General features: G+C 32.2%; 1 long non-coding RNA gene across 1 annotated transcript in view; it reads right to left on the bottom strand.

Annotated features, from left to right (window-relative positions):
* Window positions 1–1,625: 1,625 nt before the first annotated feature.
* LOC134719080 (uncharacterized) overlaps window positions 1,626–21,624 on the bottom strand; it is a 32,646-nt gene continuing 12,647 nt past the window's right edge. The window contains exons 2-3 of the long non-coding RNA XR_010107499.1: window positions 7,294–7,495; window positions 1,626–2,010 (exon numbers count right to left, since the gene is read on the bottom strand). This is a non-coding gene — a long non-coding RNA (uncharacterized LOC134719080). The remainder of the gene's footprint in view (window positions 2,011–7,293; window positions 7,496–21,624) is intronic.

Here is a 21,624-nt window from a genome sequence, read left to right as displayed (position 1 = left end):
TTGGTAGATACCGAGTGACCTTAATCGGTCAAATTGAGCCTCCTCACTCTCAGTTAGTACCAGTAATAGAGCATACTTGGTAGATACCGAGTGACCTAAATCAGTCAAATTGAGCCTCCTCACTCTCAGTTAGTACCAGTAATAGAGCATACTTGGTAGATACCGGTTGACCTAAGTTAGTCAAATTGAGCCTCCTCACTCTCAGTTAGTACCAGTAATAGAGCATACTTGGTAGATACCGAGTGACCTAAATCAGTCAAATTGAGCCTCCTCACTCTCAGTTAGTACCAGTAATAATGGTTACTAGGTACATATGGTGTGCTGAAGAATATTTTTTTTTCTCGGTCAAACTGAGCTGCCTCAGTTTGTGGATACGTTGTGTAACATATGGTAGGGGACGTTACTATACCTAAATGGGAGGTATAGTATCTGTGAACCCTAAACACAGATGGCGACTTAACTTCCCATATGTTTACACAAGTATCCATTTATACATAATGTTTTGTTTTTCATGTCAGTCACTGAAAAATTATAACAACTGAAGAACCTAATGCAATTCAATAATATTGGTATAAAAAATTATAAGTTTTTTTCTTGGTGTTATAATTGTCAAGTTCTAATAACCAGTCCATTATCATTGAATTAGTACATATTTTTGTTTAGCGGCCAGATGAAGTAAGCTGAGCGTCTGATTTTCTCGATGTATTGAAGACCCATTAGGTGGCCTTTGTCTTGTTTTCTGCTCTTTAGTTGGGTTGTTGTCTCTCTGACACATTCCCCATTTCCATTCTCAATTTCATTTTTCAATTTTAGTTGAAAGTATAGGGAAAGTTGTGGTCATAGGGTAAACACTGTGTGACAGAAACTGAACAATACAGCTCAACCAGAAATACACGAAGATGTCAAAACAGTTTTTAACAGTAAACTATCATAACTTTATACAGCATTAATAGTATTCAATTTGGTGACTTTTCTTATGTATTTAATTCCATGATAATTTATCATTGATTCATTATCTTTGATACATGATTAATAAATGGAGTATGTGAATGTCTCATTGGCAATCATTTCACATCTCCCGTGTCATCATTGGCTGAGAGTACAACTGTAGTATTTTGTGTTGCTTACAAATGAAACAAGTGTGGCATTAGCTCCAGTAAATCAATCTATGAACACATATACAATGTGTCATACACAAACATCTTATAGAATCTATGAACACATATACAATGTGTCATACACAAACATCTTATAGAATCTATGAACACATATACAATGTGTCATACAATTACATCTTATAGAATCTATGAACACATATACAATGTGTCATACACAAACATCTTATAGAATCTATGAACACATATACAATGTGTCATACAATTACATCTTATAGAATCTATGAACACATATACAATGTGTCATACACAAACATCTTATAGAATCTATGAACACATATACAATGTGTCATACACAAACATCTTATAGAATCTATGAAATAAAGATAATGGAAGGATACATACATTTTCCAAAGGTCTATTTGTGTGGTATGTCTCTACACTAAGCATATCAATCAAGAATCAGTTTATAAGAATTATGTAATAAGTGGCATGAAAAAAAAACCCAACTTTTCTAACATTTCTGTTTTCTTCTTTAATTGATTAAGGGTTACAATCATGTATTTATAAATAGTATTAAAACAACCATCAATTCATACACAGTTAGTATCTAAAACAAATTCTCTTCAAATCACAAGAAGAAAGTAACATTTACATATATTCATGTCTTTAAATGCACACACATTTGTTTGTAACATCTGATTCTTTGCCTTGTAAGTCTTGATGAATGTCATACAAATGTTAGTCAGATACATCCACTCTTTGTAATAACAATCAAATATGAATTATTGTCTCATGATTCAGTGCTGTACTAAGAAGATTCATTAAAAGTTGAGCTCTTTTCCTCTGTGATTCCTCTTCAAACAATATCTTGTTCTGAACTTCTCTCTACATACTGAAAAATAAACAAAAAACAGTATTCATTATCCTAGCTACGTTATCATGATTATGCTACTGGTTGGAATAAAATCATCCTAAAACTAAACATGCATATGCAAACATTTTTAAATTTGCTAATGAACATGATTGTGGTTGGTTCATGTTTGCCATTTTAATTTTTTTAGTATGGTATTTTCTGTTCATCCTGTGGATAAATTTAACTCCTTTGTTTAATCCTTGGTTAAGGGGGCTCGCGGGTCTAAATAATTTTTTTTATTTAATATAGGCCTGATTTCGCTATATTTTTCTATAAATGAATTTTATTTTATACTATATAGAAAAATGAAACAAAAAATGGGGTCACCGTTCATTTACGCTCACAATCTTCATTCGAAAGAAGCATACATTTTTGATAATGTCCTTTTTTTCTGTTGAACTAATGGGAGAAAAAGCGGTAATATGGAAATAAAAAAAGAAGTAAATTACAGAAAAATCGCTTAAACTTTACAATTACTTAGTTTATGTACAGCTTATTCGAAAACAACAAAATAAAAAATATCGGTCACCGATGAGTTGAAAAAGATATTTCAATTTTTAAATAAGGCAAAAAATGGCATTTTTGCACCAAAGGGAGATATTTTGGAGCTTTTTCAATGATATCTCCATTTAAAAAGTCACCTGGGGCCAGCAAAAAATGATTTTTTGGGATGATATTTGTACCATATGATAAAGTAACAACTACTAAAGGTAATTAATAAATTTGTAATGAAAAATAAATGTTTAATTTTTTTCTGAAAATCTTATACCCACGAGCCTCCTTAAATGATTTAGATTCAACCTTGCTTCAGACCTCTATTAATAGTTTAACCAACGGATATTTTGTCTAAAGTAGGATTCCCTGTTTACTACAAGATTGGAAAGGTCTCTTAATGTTAAATACAACATTTTCTCTGTTTTCTACCATCAATGTAGGTAATCAAAAACTAAATGTTACGTTTTACAGTCCTTTTTTGCATCGAGGTTTACCTTTACCTATCAGACATTTTCAAATCAACATTTCATTTATCCTGTCGTATTCTACATTAATAATCAAATTGATTGCAGCAAAATTAAACATCTTTAAGATGGAAAAACATTGCCTGAGAACAGTCCTTCGTGCAGAGTTGCAATAGGTGACGAACACCACTATGTAATGGAATGCAAGTCTACTGACAACAATAAAGCATAAATTAAAGAACCTTAGTGAGCATGCTCACATACCCCACGTCCCCACATTGTCATTGGAGAAATTAAATAAGTGTAAGGAAAAAAAATTGTATAAGAAAAAATATTGAATAATAATTTCCTGTAAATATGCACATCTACATGCATAGTGTGTCCTTATTATCTTCAAAGTTTCATGAATTTCTGTTGTGTGGTTTCAGAGGAGTTGAGATGACAAACTGTTCCAGAAGCACATTGAAGCAAATAAGTTCAAAGGGGTGTAACTCCTAGAAAAAACAAGTGAAACTGCGAGCTATTGCTCACTGATGATACCCCCGACGCATGTGGATAATATTAATAGTGTAAAAATATGAAAGTGTTCGGGAAACAGGAAGTTGTCGAGTGATGAATCTGAAAACGCATCACACAGTATAGCTGACTTATATAAATCCTGAAACCAAATTTCAGAAATCCTTGTATTGTAGTTCCTGAGAAAAATGTGACGAAAATTTTCAACTTGGCTATCATGTGTAAAACCATACAAGTGTTCGGTAAACAGGAAGTTGTCAAGTGATCAATCTGAAAACGCATCACACAGTATAGCTGACTTATATAAATCCTGAAACCAAATTTCAGAAATCCTTGTATTGTAGTTCCTGAGAAAAATGTGATGAAAATTTTCAACTTTTTTAAAGAGGGGGTATATAAATGAATCATAATTTCCTGTCGATATGCACATCTTCGTAGTATGTCCTTATTATCTACAAAGTTTCATAAAATTCTGTTGTGTGGTTTCAGAGGAGTTGCGATGACAAGAAACAGGACTGACGGGTCAAAATCTTTATACCCTCCGCAACCCATTGTGTGGGGTATAAAAAGAAGATGTGGTATGATTGCCAATGAGAAAACTATCCACAAAAGACCAAAATGACACAAACATTAACAACTATAGGTCACCGTACAGCCTTCAACAATGAGCAAAGCCCATACAGCATAGTCAGCTATAAAAGGCCCCAATAAGACAATGTAAAACAATTCGAACGATAAAAAAACTAACGGCCTAATTTATGTAAAAAAAATGAACGAAAAACAAACATAAACGACAACCACTGAATTACAGGCTCCTGACTTACAGGCACATACATAAATAATGTGATGGGGATAAATATGTTAGCGGGATCTCAACCCTCCCCCTAACCTGGGACAGTGGTATAACAGTACAACATAAAAACGAACTATAGCACTACTTATTGATAAGCTGTTAAAATACAATGCTATACTGAACCAAAAACAGAAATCTAAACTTCAAAAGTTGTGCCAATTTATTAGAATTATAAATGACAAACTGGATTCTCTCTGATGTTAACCTGTCAGCTAAACTGATCATACCATTGTAATACATGTATAACTCATATTTTTATGCACAAATGTACAATGCAATGTAATGTTAATTAATATGTTTTTTTCTGTACATATATACCTTTGTTCAACCTACAGGTGATACCAGAACAAGACAGCACATGCTGAAATGTCTTTATTTATCATTGATATTGTATTGATAGTCCTAAATATAAAGCTTTGTCACATAATCTTAACATTTACCAGGAAACTTAAACATTGACCAATGAACCATGAAAATGAGGTCAAGGTCAGATGAATAAAATTGAGAATGGAAATGGGGAATATATCAGAGACAATAACCCGACCATGGAAAAAAACAACAGCAGAAGGTCACCACCAGGTCTTCAATGTAAAGAAGTTGTTGAAAACTGATTATTTAAGTGATTTTTTTGTGTCCAAAAACCAAAACTTTGCACAAATTTATTAGAACAGAAAAACTAGAGGCTCTAAAGAGCCTGTGTCGCTCACCTTGGTCTATGTGAATATTAAACAAAGGAAGAGGATGGATTCATGACAAAATTGTGGTATTGTGTTTTGGTGATGGTGATGTGTTTGTACATCTTACTTTACTGATCATTCTTGCTGCTTAAAATTATCTCTATTTATAATGAACTTGGCCCAGTAGTTTCAGTGGAAAATGTTAGAAAAAATTTACTAATTTTGTAAATTGTTAAAAATTTACAATAAAGGACAATAACTCCTTAGGGGGTCAATTAACCATTTCAGTCACTTGACTTATTTGTAAATCTTACTTTGCTGAACATTATTGCTGTTTACAGTTCATCTGTATATAAATATAATATCTATAATAATATTCAAGATAATAACCGAAAAACAGCAAATTTCCTTAAAACTAACAATTCAGGATCAGCAACCCAACAACGGGTTGTGATTCATCCAAAAATTTCAAGAGCAGATAAATCTTGACCTGATAAACATCTTTACTCCAGATTTGGTCTAAATGCTTTGGTTTTTATGTTTTAAGCCAAAAACTGCATTTTACCACTATGTTCTATTTTTAGCCATGGTAGCCATCTTGAATGGTTGGCCGGGTCACCGGACACATTTTTTAAACTAGATACCCCAATGATGATTGTGGCCAAGTTTGGTGTAACTTGGCTCAGTAGTTGCAGAGGAGAAGATTTTTGTAAAACAAAAGCTGGACGATGACGGACGCCAAGTGATGGGAAAAGCTCAATTGGCCCTTTGGGCCAGGTGAGCTAAAAATCAAACTTGATCTGTTACTTCGATATTTGTTTGGTAGGGGTGTGCCATTTTTGCCTCAAAAAAACGTACCCATATTAATATAACATTCACTGAAATTCAGTACCTATAGTTATATAAATATTTAAGAGAGAATGACCCATACTTATATATAATACAATATTCAAAATATGACCCATGCTTATACAATGTTATATAAGCACTAACTCATCATCACTCATAATTCATAAATATTCCAGCTACCCTTAAGTTTTTATATATGAATTGACATCGTTTGATGCACAAATATTTTATAATGTAAGATTCTAAATAGCATATTTATATATGATATGTAGATCACACCCCAAATCAATATACAGTTATTAAACATAAATGCATTTTAATATAGGATGTCATTAAAAAGGAGGGTCATCCTTATATAAAATCTTGCAAAATTATAATGACCCATATGTTTGGCACATCCCTGTATACCCAATAATAGGAAGTTACCCCCCCCCCCCCCCTCTCCGTGGGTAACTCCCTGGATCAGTTTAAAATACTGATCCAGAGTCAGTATATTTAGATATCCAACCTGTGTGTACAATTTAATATGTAAATGTGTTAATTTATTTTTGTTTTTGCACAAAAATATTTTTGAATTATTGCACTCATTCGTTATTATATTTTATTAAGTGTGACTGTTTGCGATGCGCTGACATACATGTATAGTCATCAATGTGCTGATGGATCGTCGTACGATATAGATCTACTAAATTACTACATTCTTAGTATCCACTACAATAGGTTAGGAGTAAACACCCAATATGGTGGTTATTTCATCCCATGTACAATGGTAATCACTCATTGATTTATAAATGAGGTATATCTATTACTATAAAGTTTCTATAAAATTTTCATATGCTTAGGCAGCAACCATTTGATTTTCAGGGGGGACTATGGTTTTTTTTGGAAAAAAATGTTTGTTTCCAGGTTTTAGTGAAAAAAATAATTTGTTTTGGACCCCGAGAAAAAAAAAATGTTTGTTTCACCCTCAGCTGCCACGATATGTAATGTTAAAATTGAAAGAAAAAAAATGTTTTCGGTTTGTCGCTAAAAAAATAGATTGTTCTTCGCCAAAGGCGAAAAAAAAGTTTGCACAGAAAAAAAAACCATAGCCCCCCCCCCCACAAAATCAAATGGTTGCTGCCTTAGCATTGAAACAAGAAATGGGTGTATATTCTTTAGACAAACACAAGACTACTGTGGATTCATTTATTTTCGCGGTTTAAGGAAAACTTGCATATTGGTGGATATTAAATTTCATGACCAGTATAAAGGCAAAGTCTCCATTCATTCCTTTTGAAAATTTGTTATTTGTTGAATATTCAAATTTGTGGTTCCCTTATTTCAAAAAATCCCTGAAAATTGGTATCCAATGAATATCAATAAACCCACAGTATCTAAAACAAGACATACTGAAACGACGTCTCACCTAATATCACATAAACTTCACTGTCGTCACTATCCCTATACATGTCGAGCTTTCTGCAACAAAAGTGACAGGCTCGACAAAAATGAAAACACTGATCTTCTACCATGTATATTTATACAAATGTCCATCTCCTATTATCAGATTATTTGGTAACATCACCGACACCAGATCACCAGATCATTAAAACATCAGCTTTCTAATCCTGTACAAAATATAAAATAACAGGTCTACATAAGTCTAATGAACTAAATTATAACTGCAGTTACTGTGAAAGTACTTTAAAAAGTGGGTATCAATTTTCGTGGTTTGAACAATATTTACATGTTCGTGGGTTTTTAAATTCGTGGATTTTAGAAATCTATATAAAAAAAAAAAAAAAACGCCTTTAGAAACGAAGGTAACAAATAGTTTGGATCATGAAGGAAATTGCAAAGTAAACATTGACCGTGTAAATCGTAGTGATAACACCAATTAACCCAAGATAAAGTGATCACCAGATTAAAGACCATCAAAGGTGTTAATTAGGCCATAAACATGTCACCTAAGGCTAAAGAAAACAGTAATATAAACAAATGCTATAAACGTATCTTATATTGTCCAAGAATTCTTAATAAAGCCCAGCATGAAATTATTATTTCCCATAAGTGCGAGGACTATGAGGATATAAAATGGACACTTTATCATACTAGCATATCAATACCGGAAAGATGCCTTTCATCAATCAAAACTATTTTTTATTAAAAGATCAAAAGTTGTACAGTTTAGGTTATTAAAGATTAAATGGGTAAATCCTGCATGCAGTTGTAGTTCTGTGACCGCTATTAAGGTATTCTCAGTTTTGACGTTATTCAATATATCATTTTCTAGATCATATCAGTAGTCAAACATACCGATGGGGATCTTTCAATGTCTTGATTTAGACAATGGTTGTTTTATTTCGTTGGACACTTAAATTCGTGAATAAAGTCATCCACGAAAACCACGAAAATTGGTACCCCACGAATAAAAGTACTTTCACAGTACATTACATTAAGTATATTATTATTCAAAGACATTATTTTGGACCTTTTGTAGCTGCATGTAAAAATACATGTATCATTTAATATCCATCTTATATTATTTCATCGAGTTCATTGAAATACTATTTTAAAATAATATAGCATTTACTTACAGCGAATTTAGAAATTTGGTTGAATACAGGGAACCATTGAAGCATTCTCAGAGCGGGGCCCCTGACTGAAAATTTCTGGATCCGCCATTGTTACTAGCTATCATATAATTCATGCACATTCATTGGGACTTCAAAAAAATACATTTTCTCTCTATAACAGTCTAATTCAAACATGACACTATTGTAACACAACTATAGGAAATGTGTGCAAATATTTAGGACTTCAAATCAAATAATTAGTATCTGAACTATACTATCCAGAATATAGCAATAAAAATATTTCAAATGTAGCTGCTGTTTGTATATGTTATTTATACAACTTTTTTTTACATTTTCATGTTTTTAGAAATCCCTATAAATAAGTTGAGAAAACTGACCTTATGTTTTTATCGAAATTAAATTAAGGTGTCCACCAAATTATGAATACTATAACAGCATAACACTTTCTCTCAGTTCAAAATAAATCCTATTCTAACCAAACAATAGAATTTCCCTCCAAAAAATGGACATATGACTTAATTAACCAATTATCATACAGAACAGAGTTTTCATAACACAAATTAGTAAAACCTAGAGAGTTACATGTATAACCAATATATCAGAACTCACTGAGCCATGACAAAGTCTTACAATAAATATAACCACTGATGCATAACTTAAAACTACTCAATAAATATAAAGAATTAAATATGTCAAACTCATCAGATATATACATGGTATATATAAGAAATTATGTAAAAATTTAATACAAAAATAAAAATATAAAAAATTACCTGTTAACCACATATATATACACAATCAATCCAAAAACAAGTTGCTTTCTTTAAAAAAAAGAAAAGCAATACATGAACCTAAGACCGCTGACTGCCGGGTCACCAAAAGATTGTTGCTGAATTTGTGTTTGCTTTTGAATTGAAATAATTGACTGTGAATATAAGAAGTCAGTTGAAAGTATATATTTCCTCTTCTATTTGAATAGTTATTTTAAAGCTCGACTATTTTATTTATTACTTGGGAATGTACATAATTTTTCCGATTATAACCCTTTGGCAAATCCTAATTTCTACTAACTGGATGACTTATGCAAATTGCACAAACCTACTCAGTTTGCTTTGGAATGTGGAATTCTGGATGCATTTTTAACAGCTGGATAGTATTTACCTGTGAAATAATATCTGTCTTATTAAATATTCATGTTGTAAGTCATCTTGTTATAAATTTAAATATTTACTAAATTTATCTTACTTTCCGTTTTATGGATATATTACAATAAAAAAAATATTAATAATTACTCATAAAACCTAAATACTAAAATGGTATGAAATAATTAACGTAGAAGTATAATGATTAATTGTTTCTAAACATTTTTTTTGTAGGATGCAAGAATTTATTTAGATTTAATTTTTATGTTTCCTTCACAACTGAATATCTAAAAATACCAAAGCAGAGTATCTTATAAAATACTTATTTCTTAATTGCAACTCTGAAAATATTCTGATTTTAATCATTGTTAGTTTCTTCAGAAACATAAATACAGTACATATTTTTGTATATATTTCTTTGATTCCGATTGAATTAAATACTTTTGATAAGAATATTAACTTTCTGTTTTTCGATCAAATATCAATATTTTATTTTAACCAGGTTCTTCTCTCCCGTAAGTCTATGATGGAATACACACTCAGTATCCCGTGGTTAAATCTTCCAACATAATTAATTCACATGTTATCGAGACAACATACAGTACCACGTTATAATTGACCCAGATACACACAGTGTACAGTAGTCGTTTTAAAACAAAAATAATTGTGTCGTCAAGGGTCATCAAGGGACCATATCAAAGACGTAGATAACAACCTGTTAAGACCTGTATAAATGACAGAAAACTTTCGAGACGTTCCGAGAATTTTATTCTGACTTCCAGCCGAGAGATATCGAGTGGCCCATAGACACATCCAAAACTCACCAATATATAAGCATGAACCCCTCAGGGGGTTCATGCAAAAAATCATACCAACTGCAACAGAAAAGAGGTTAAGTACCAATTAATAATCCATTTGAATTTATTTTAAACCACCATTGCACATCTAAGCAGTTTAGGTAGGGCAAATACACTTTTGCCAACTTTATCAATTTAGGTAATATAAAAAAGAAGATGTGGTATGATAATGCCAATGAGACAACTGTCCACAAGAGACCAAAATGACAGTCATTAACAACTATATCCATACGTCCTTCAACAATGAGCAAAGTCCATACCGCATAGTCAGCTATAAAAGGCCCTGATAAGACAATGATTAAAACAATTCAAATGAGAAAACTAAAGGCCTTATTTATATATTAAAAAATGAACGAAAAACAAATACATAACCAAACGACAACCACTGAATAACAGGCTCCTGACTTGGGACAGAGGCACATACATAAATAATATGGCGTAAGGTCAGTTCCCTTTTACTTTATTCAAATCATTGCATGCATACTTTACCAATTTAGAAACGGCCAATTCCCTTTAAATCTATTTTAATTCACAATTGACAACCAAAAACAGCAAAATTTCCATAAAATTTCCATGATTATCAATTCCGCAGAAGCAAACCCAACAACCAGTTGTCTGATTCATCTGAAAATTTCAGGGCAGATAGATCTTGACATGGTTAACAAATGTTACACAGTCAGAATTCATGCTCTAAATGCTTTGCCATCTTTTTAAACTAGATACCCCAAAAATGATTATGGCTATGTTTGGCCCAGTAGTTTCAGAGGAGATGATTTTTGTAAAAGTTAACAACAATGGACAACGGACGTCAAGTGAGGAGAAAAGCTCACATGGTCCTTTGGGCCAGGTAAACTTAAAAGGTGATGTCCCATTCTTTTTGCAACAAAAAAGTTGGGGCCCTATGTTAGTTCATGCATTACAAAGTCACACCAAGTCTTCAAACCAATATTCCAGACAAGCAATTCAATTAAAATTAATGTTCTTTATTTAATTTTTTTAATTATCTTTTTTTGTGATTTGTTCCTTTATAATATCATGTCCAGCCAATTTGTTGTTCCACGCTTAGTTATTTTACAAATCTTTATAATCTCTTGCCATGCTTTAATTTATTAGAGAATTTTTTTTAGCCCAGGTTTAGTCCATTGAGGGGGAGTGGTTCCTAACCTAGAACAAACATGATAAAGGGGTCTAACTACATGTCCCCTTTAAAATGCATTGATCGTCAAACTAAAAGGGGACTCGATTCCCGCAACACCCCTCCCCCTGAATCTGCCACTGTTTTTATTCGTGTGGTTTATAATCACGGGGGGGTCTCTTCCTATATCATTGTATATAAAGGTATATACATATTATGTGCCGCTGGAATGGGTCCCTTTTTTGATCCGTCAAATATATCAATGGGGTGCAATTTTACCGAGGAAATATATCAATAGGTAGTAATTGACCGATTGTGATATACAAATGTATCAATGGGTCATAAATATATGAATGGGTTATGATTTCGCTGTGAAATATATGTATAGGTAGGGATTTCACAATTATTCAATATATGAATGGGGGGTGTTTTTAAAATCCCAGCTGCACACCTGTACCCAAAATCCCATGTTGAGACCCCCCCCCCGTGTTTATAATACACTAAAAAGATTTTTTCTTATGCCTTTTGTTACTTCATCTTTCCTGATACATGTACATGCATATATATATAATACTTAATACATCAGTCACTCCGTGTTGTAATTTTCAAAATTGATTTGAATGAATATCAAATTATTAATATGGGAATAAAAGCTGAATCTTTCTCTTGATTTTAGAAGCATGAATGGAAAAAAGTGCAATGTAAATCAGGTTTTAAATTGTTTTCTGATCATCAATGTGATCCATTCTTTTTAATTCTCTTTTCCTTGTCAGTAATACAATTATAGCATATCCATTGTACATGTATGTATGTAAATTCAATGTTCTGACCATTGTTTTCTACATAGGTGGGTCCAAGGACCCCCCCCCCCCCCCCATTTTGTGGGTTAAATTTGATTAATTATGATTATACAGGGATGCCAAGTCTCACGCATTTAGACTCTTGCATTTAGAATCATGCATGTTCATGCTTTTTTGGCATTGTTTTCTCTCTTTGATCTAAATATCAATTTTGGCCAAATCTCATGCATTTGCTTCATTAAAAAGTTGGCAGAACTGGATAATTTAGGGAATCACTGAAGCATTACTGGAGCGGGCTATATTTGTATAAAGAAACTACAATATTAACTCACAACAACTACTGTTTGAGGTGTAAACTTAAATAGGTCAAATATAATTACATAGCACGTGTAGACCCGACACACACTCCAGGTTCCACATCCTGTGTTGGGGATGAATTTGTATAGGGGAATGAAACTAATATATGGTATCAGGTCCGTTCGCGCCCAATACACTTTCGCACCTTACACGTTCGCACCTCGCACGTTCGCACCCAAGGTCCGTTCGCACTCTACACGTTCGCGACCAATTCTTATTCAAATTTCAGTTGAATAGTTTGAAAATCATGATTGTTGTTTTAAATTGCTTTGGTGTAAATACTGAATGTATTTATAGCTTTGTATGAGTGAAATATTGAAGATTTTAAATGAAAAACACAAAAGGTAATTGTTTTTAACAGCTTGGTCCCTTTGATCTGAAACATTGAAACAATGAAACATAGCAATACAGTAACACTAGTATGACCAAAACATGATAAAATTTATTCAACACGAAAAAAAACGTAGTCACAATCTCACTTCATTTTGAAACAAGTCAATGAAACAAAGTTATAGCAATGATCAGCAATACACTAACCAAAACATGATTAAGAGTTATTCAACGCACAATAAAACATTGACAAATTTAACTTTATTTAGAAAGGATTATTATTATTTTTTAACAATACACTATCCAAAATATGATTAAGATTTATTCTACACAAAAAATAAATGCTGTCTCACTTTATTTTGAGAAAATGGCAACAATTATACTTATAAGAATACACTTGCCAAACCTTGATTACAAAGTTATTCAACACAAGACCAATTTAAATTGGGCGCGAACATGTAGGGTGCGAACGGATTTTGGGTGCGAGCATGTAGGGTGCGAAAGTAAAAGGGGGCGAAAAACGATGTTGTCATAGAACAAATGGTTTAAAGCTTTTGAATTCAAAAGAAAGGGAAGGCATCAGGTGGTAAAGCAGTATACTGCAAACCGCATATCAGAAAGGGAGTAAAAGAGATAAAAAGATCAAAATTTTCAATTTGGTTAAAGCTGGATAAGCAAATACCTGGACTATCTTATACAGTTTATTTGTGTTTTTGTTATATAAAACCATATATGAATAAAGATGATTCAGAATTGATATTTACACAGCTTCAAAGTGAAATCATGCAGTTTAAACATCAGGGAGAAATTCTAATCTGTGGTGACTTTAATGCCCGAACAGGAGGACTGTAGGACTACATCCAAAATGATGATGGAAATGAAAATTTGATTGATTGTCCTGTACCTATTAATTACTCCCCTGATATTCCCGTAGTAAAACGTCAAATGGATAGAGAAACAAGAACTATCTTTAAAAAAAGATATCCGACTTATTTAATTTTAAGTATATTCACCAAAACCCCGCGGAAATCTCACATGCGTAGGTGCATTCTAAAAGTCATGTACGTTCGTACAACAAAGTTTACATTAAAAATTATATCATTGTCCCGAATAAACAGCTGCCATGGATGCAAAGAGCTATTGGAGAAAAAATATTTTAATCAAAATAGAAATCTTTGTAAGATCTAGTTCAAATATTTATAGTTTTTCACTTGCTTTCAATAACGATATAATTTTCGAGACGTTTTTTCAAACACAACCCAAGTCACCCACCATTACTGCATTTTGTCCAATCACAGAAAGGATTTTCGAGCATGCGTATTCTGTTGCTATATATGCTAAGCGTCCCGGGCTTAAGTTCAAAGGGCACACACCGAAACTATACCGACTACGTCGGAAAAAAACATGTTGGCACTGTTCTTGTGTCCCTTTGCAAAGCTTTGCAGTTGAGACTTCTTAATGGGAGATTTCTAGTCGATTCCTTAGGATTTTTTACTTTTTATAATTCTATTGGCCAAAGCACAGTTGGTTATATGTTAACAACACCTAATTTATTCTATTGTGTACAGCATTTTATGTTTAGATCTCCAGTGGAATTGTCATACCACTGTTTATTATCTGTATGCTTTAGATCATGTACTCAAAGAGACACAACTCTTGAGACTCTTTCTGATGTTGGTAAATTTCGAAGGGAACATTCCATGTCAGACAATTATCATGATGCTTTATTGCATAAAGAGTCTGTAAATGATATAATAGATCTAATGAACAATATTGATGATGAAAACTGAGATGATATCGATTTTCTTGTCTCATCAGTTAATAAAATTTATGTAAATGCAGCATCAGAAACTTTAGTCCATCTAATAAGAGAAGAAGAGCTAAACCAAAATAAGCATGGATGTCCAATGATTGTCTGCTGGCGAGGAAAGAAGTAAGGTCTCTTGGTAAAAGACTCCAAAAGGATAAAAATAATGCTAACCTTCGCCAAACATATTCTAATTGTGTAAAACATTATAATAAACAAACAAAAAAGAGCTTAAAAGCAGAGTTTTATAGGACATTTATTAGTAAATTGAATAGTCTAGAACACAAAGACTCCAAGTCCTTTTGGAAATCTATTAACAATATAAAAAATAACCACCAACAGGCACCGAGTCCATTATCAAAGCAGGAATGGGTAGAACATTACACTGAATCCTTATTAAACTCTAATTCAGAACTTAATTTTCCTGATGATCTTGAAACATCAAAAGACAATCATTGCTCTCTGGATTACCCATTTACTTGTAATGAAGTTAAAAAAAAGGTATCACAAGACTTAAATCTGGTAAGTCTAGTGGTCCTGATTTGATATTGAATGAGTTTATTAAATGTAGTGCCTCATCCATGGTACTAGTTATAGTAAAACTTTTTTTAATGAAATACTACAATGTGGAAAATTTCCAAAATCATGGAATCTGTCATATATTTCTTCAATTTTTAAATCAGGTGATCCAAATGATTGCAATAAGTATAGAGGTATATGTGTCTCTAGTATGCCTGTTTAGGTAAATTATTTACTTCATTACTGCAAAACAGATTAACTGTGTTCATAGAGTCTTAAGACTTGTTGAGTGCCAATCAGGGTGGTTTTCGTGAAGGATATAGAACAAGTGACCAATATATTCATAATGAAAACTTTAATTAATAAATATTTAAATAAGTGTAAGAAAAATCTTTACATTTGTTTTGTGGACTTTAAAAAGGCATTCGGCAGTGTTGTAAGAAAGACATTACTACATAAATTGCTCAAAAAGGGAACAGGTGGAAAATTTTATGACTTGTTAAAACATATGTATAGTAATACATTGTATTGTTATAAAACAGATGGATTCATTAGTGAATCATTCCATGCTAATTTAGGGGTGAAACAGGGGGGACAGTCTTAGCCCCTCCCTTTTTAATATTTTTGTAGATGACATAGATTCCTATTTCAACCCCGTTTTGTCTGACCCAGTTAATTCAAATCATAATATAACTTTAGTCATCTTCTTTATGCAGATGATTTAATCTTAATTTCAGAAACACCTAATGGCTTGCAACACTGTGTGAATGCCTTACAATCCTTTTGTATTGATTGGGGCCTAAATGTGAACACCAAGAAAACCCAAACTATGATTTTATCAAATAGTAAAAATAGATCTTTATTAGATAAACATTATTTTTATTTTGGTCCCCAACCATTAGAATCTGCTACGGAATATAAATACTTAGGTATAGTCTTCAACAATAGAGGTAAACTTAATATAGCAGCTGAAAATCTTGCTGATAAAGCGCGTAAGGCATACTTCGCCTGTATTCTAATTGTATTGCAGTGGAAAAATGGGAAAGACTTTTCTACTCATTAATTTCACCAATTATGACTTATGGATCTGAAATTTGGATCTCAGATTTTAATATAAATCTTGACACTGCTGATGAACTGCCATTTGAAAAGTTTCAGAATATAATTATAAAAAATGTTCTTGGTGTTCATGGTAAGGCTTCCAATTTAGCTTTACGTACAGAACTTGAGATTTATCCAGTGTGTTTTATATCATATAAACTAATGTTTAAATACTACTAGAACACACCCGTGATATCGCGGGTCCGTGACTGAATTAGAGTATATAACTATTAGGCCGGTGACCAAAGTCGGATTTATAAAATTTTAATCGTCAAAAATGGTACACGGCTATTTCATATATCATTGGATTCGGAAAAATGTGTACTTTAAGATTCTTCTGGTCGTCAAATGAAAATATGGTGCAGTTTTTCAGAAATCTTGATCAAAGGTAATATGTCGTTTTCAAGGAAAATTAAAATTGAATATCTAACTCCAATTTAAATACCCTTTTTACAGTAGAATGATTGAAAACTTAAATCTATTTTCTTCCTTATTCAATTTTTCATACAAAAAGTGGAAATCAATCATTATATGAGATTTCCGAACTCACTTATGCGACTGTACACAAAGGGGGGTAGTTTTCAGTTTAACATGATGTATTTTTTTCAAATAATAAGAACAACGTCTGTCAAAACTTAACAAAATTTATAGAAAATTATGAACAAATATATATTTATTCATATAACCATCTAGTTTACATCAATGAAAGTGAAAACTTAAGTTTTTGCCATATATGTTGAACTCGGTTCATGCAAAACAGACAACACAAATTATTTCAAAACATACTTATAGCTGAGTTTTGACAATGTCATGACGATTTCTATGGAATAAATTTGTATGAAATGGAAAATAAATCATTTTAAGAAAAACTTACAACTTTAAAAGGTATATTTTATGAAAGAATAGCCTTTTATTCTTTTGAAAACGAAGAAAGTTTCGGTTATTCAATCCCAAACTAAGTGACGCAAGATCATATTTTTTTTATGCGGGATATATTGACATAGCACTAAATATACCTAACTTTAATCAGTAATTCAGACCTCAAATGACTTTTGTAATGTTGGGACGTTATTAAGACGTTCTGATCTTTGGCCGGAATACGTATGTTCGCAAGTGGAAGTTTTAGAAAATCTCGAATGTCAGTGTGTAAAGAACACGACAAAATTGTTAAGCCACGAATCCTATAATGATATTGCGAATATCAATGTTAAACTTCGGACATTTAACGTGTTGTGCCTTGCAATAGAGTGGTGGTCAAATGTTTGTGTACCACATATAGCGAGCTTTTATCCATCACCATTGGACATCATCGTCATTGCTGAATACACTTTTGCCATGTCAATGTATTTTATAGGGTACATAAAACAACTGAAACATCAATGCACCTCTAGGACAAATTTCACAAGAACCCTGTATTGAAAGAAAAGTCTAGTCCTGCTGCATGAAACTAAACATATCTCTCAACAAAAGGCAGGAAAACAATGTGATCCGCATCGACACTATACACTAGACATGATCACATGACTGTAGTCTGTGCAATGTTTCCGATTGTCGTGGCCGTTATGCCCTACTTTCTGGTCTGTATAAGAGATTTCATATCTGAACTAGGGATAGCATTTATATCACACTGCTGATGATAAAAAAACTTTCTACTGTGAATGATCTTGTAATTTAAAATACAACAGTTTGACTCCCAGTAAAGGTTCATAGTGGCTATATGACAAATAAGCATTAAACAGCCTTTACTTAAATGTTCTGTTTTAGAGAATGAAATTCCTCGTCTTGGTTGTAGTTGTAGTTTTCTTTACAAAAGATGCAAGCATATGAAAGAGAGTCAAAAGATACCAAAGGGACATTAAAAATCATAAGTCGAAATAAGCTGACAACGTCATGGCTAAAAATGAAAAAAAAAACAAACAGACAAACAATAGTACACATAGCACAACCTTTGATAGCCGGGACTTCGGTTTCTTGACTTGAGCCAGCTGCCATTTTGTCTGTATGTCTTAAAGAAACACAGGCAAAAGTACGTAAGTTACCGATGGTTATGTTTAAAACAAAGCTAGGGGAGTTCCAGGAAAAACAAAAAATAGTTCAGTTTGGTTGTGTCAACAAGATGTTAGCCGTGTCATGCGAATCAAAACTATCATTATATTACAAACAGGAATGGAACCACAAATTAATTGCAAATTTTCAGATTCAGTCATCTGACACTTAGTATCTAAAATTTGTAAACCGCAAAAAGACTTGCTAGTGAGTTGGGCCACGACAGAGCTTAAATGTATCATTATTCGTGATACGGTAAAATAAAAACCTATTCTGTGTCTATTTCAGTCGCAAGTTCTTCATAATTAAGTATATGACACCAAAATTAAATTTCCACGTTCGACACTCGGGTGTTACAATTGAAACAGAATTTTCTAAACTTTCCGGGGGCACACGAGATAACCTTGTTTTCAGTATGTTTCGTGTTAATCTTTGGTGGTCTATGTAGAGTTTTGCAGAATTTTGTTTGTCATTTACATCGTTCTCCTAATTTTACCATGCCGTTTTTATATCATCGTCGTTATTTTGTTTGAATATCCCTTAAAATTCTGCGGCCTGTTTTAAGTCGTCAGGGGTACACCCCTATCCAAGAAGACTGTATTGACTCAACAAGCACCAGCATAGGGTATCATTTGAGATATGTGCTCTTATACGATGGCGCAGAGGAGTGTAGTACATTGAGACCTAGCTGGGTAATTGACATTTGGAAAATTAAAATCGCCCTCCAAAGTTTGTCATAGATTTTTTGTTTGTAGTCTTTTATTCGTCTCAATATCAAAGAAAAAGGCCAAGATATGTAGTATCCTTTATCACAAGCTAACTGGAATATTTAAGTTCTGACTGACTAAAATAAAGGTAAAAAGGAGAAAGGTAATCTTCAATATATCGGAATTTTGAAATCATAGAACTAAGCAAAAAGGTTTAATACTTTAGGTCTTTAAAAGGTTCCGCATTTCAAATTGCAGTGCGAACTGTAGATATCACTATGTCATGTAGACTTATGCATCATTCGTATCCATTTTTATTATAAACAATTTTCAAGCGAATAGAATGAACCCGATGATAAATGTACATCTATGAATTAAAGTCACAATTATATGCGCAATCTTGTGTATATTTCATCATTACATCAATCAACTGTGTCAAAATACCTCAATTTACTGTATGTTTGTAAAAATAAATCCATTATTCTACTTCTCCATTTAATAAAAATAACACTATTTAAGGTATTAAAATGAATGTTTGCTTCTTTGAAATGAAAACGCAAAGTTTCAACGGACTTTCTAGTTTTGTTATTTTTTGGGGATTTTGTCGGATCCCTATTTCTTAAATAAACCATTGAAAAACTTATTTTGCCTTTTACATAAATAAAATCAAAATAACACAACCTTAAAAAAGAATTACGGACACCAAATAATTCAACGAAACCATAAAACATCAACAAAAACAAATAATATCAAGTCCAAATATTACAGAAAAACTATGTCCGAGCCCAATCATGGACGGGACACAACTATCCGGAATATTTTTAAGTTAATGATTGATGAGAAGAGATTTTTAAAATTAAAAAAAAATATCGTTTTAAACAATATGACCTCATAAAAACATGTGTACATGAAAAGAAAAATTGTAGCTTTATTACTTTATAGTAGATACGATATAATCCATTCATCAGCGCTTTGTTGTAGGATGTTGGAATCGGGTAAAACACAAAATTTCGCCGTTAACAGTAGGTTTTACCTTCATAATTTGTCATCAAAAGGCTTTGGTGAATACCCTTTTTGCCTAACGCATAGAACATTATGTTTCACGTTTAAATAAAACAGAAAAGAAAGATATGCGATGGCAGCTTTTGAATAAAAAGCCAAACTGCATGCCACGTATGATCTGCATTTGATGTCAAATTTGCTGACTAAAAGCTGAAATAAAAAAAAACTGCACTATACGACTTTTTGACGACCAATCTTAAATTCAAGTAAAATCATTTTTCTAGGACTGTGCCAACTTTTAGCCGTGTACCATAAAGTGAAATTAAACTCCTTTAATAATCGACTTTTTCCTATTCTGTCACTGCACTATATGCGCAAGACTTATTTTTGTATTAGTATTGTCATCTGATAAAGTCATGCCGCCGATTTCAAGATAATTATCACAGTGAGTTTTCTCTGCTTTCAAATCTTTCTGTTTGAACCCGTCTAACTGGAACTTATCAATTATTTGTAATATTAATTATTTGGAAAACAAAAGGTCCTGGGATGGAGTATTTTTTTAAAAGGGCCTGGAGTGGTGTAATTTTTAATCTACACTTTTGTACTATATTAGTTATATAATATATAAAGTTGAATTCTTTGATTCGTCGTTTTTACGTGATGACGTCTGACAAATTGGACCTTGTAATTTTAGTATTATAGATGCTAGCTAGATTAACTGACATTGAAGTTGGAAACAACCCAAAATGTTTATTAAAATCTGCATTCATTGAAAATAAAAAATTGTATACACAGAAGAGCTCTTGCTGGGTACAATCATTAGATAAACTAAAACAGTTAATCAACTTTGATTCACTTCAAATATCACAAAATGTGTTTGAGGACTCACTAAAAACTTTTATATATGCAAGAATTTAGGTCAACTTGAGCATATTAAATCTAATAACACACAGTGTATATAAAGTGCGAATCCAGCTAGTTCATTTTTTCTGTTATATGCGGGTATGTCTATTGTAGAATAAAGGATCACGGGAAAACTGTATTTGTTTACTTTTTGAAAATATCAAGTTAAAGGATTTTAAGTTAAGTTTTAACATATTTTCATTGTGATATGTCTTTATAATATACAAACATACCATTAAAGGTCAAATAAGTGTTATAAAAGCATCATAATATAGCATATCGATTATTGAAAGCGATCCATTTTAACTATAGATGCGATGAATTATCACTGTTAGTGCAGTCATTATTAATGTAGAATTTTCAAAGATGCGAGGAATTTTTATTGTAGAATTATGTGATAAATGCACTTGCAACAAATGAAAAAAAAAACTTAATTTATGACTTTAGGATTTAT

The sequence above is a fragment of the Mytilus trossulus genome, chromosome 5, assembly GCF_036588685.1.
Source record: "Mytilus trossulus isolate FHL-02 chromosome 5, PNRI_Mtr1.1.1.hap1, whole genome shotgun sequence".
Lineage (NCBI taxonomy): Eukaryota > Metazoa > Mollusca > Bivalvia > Mytilida > Mytilidae > Mytilus > Mytilus trossulus.
The sequence above is the reverse complement of the archived record's forward strand: the minus strand, read 5'-3'. Positions and strand labels throughout refer to the sequence as shown.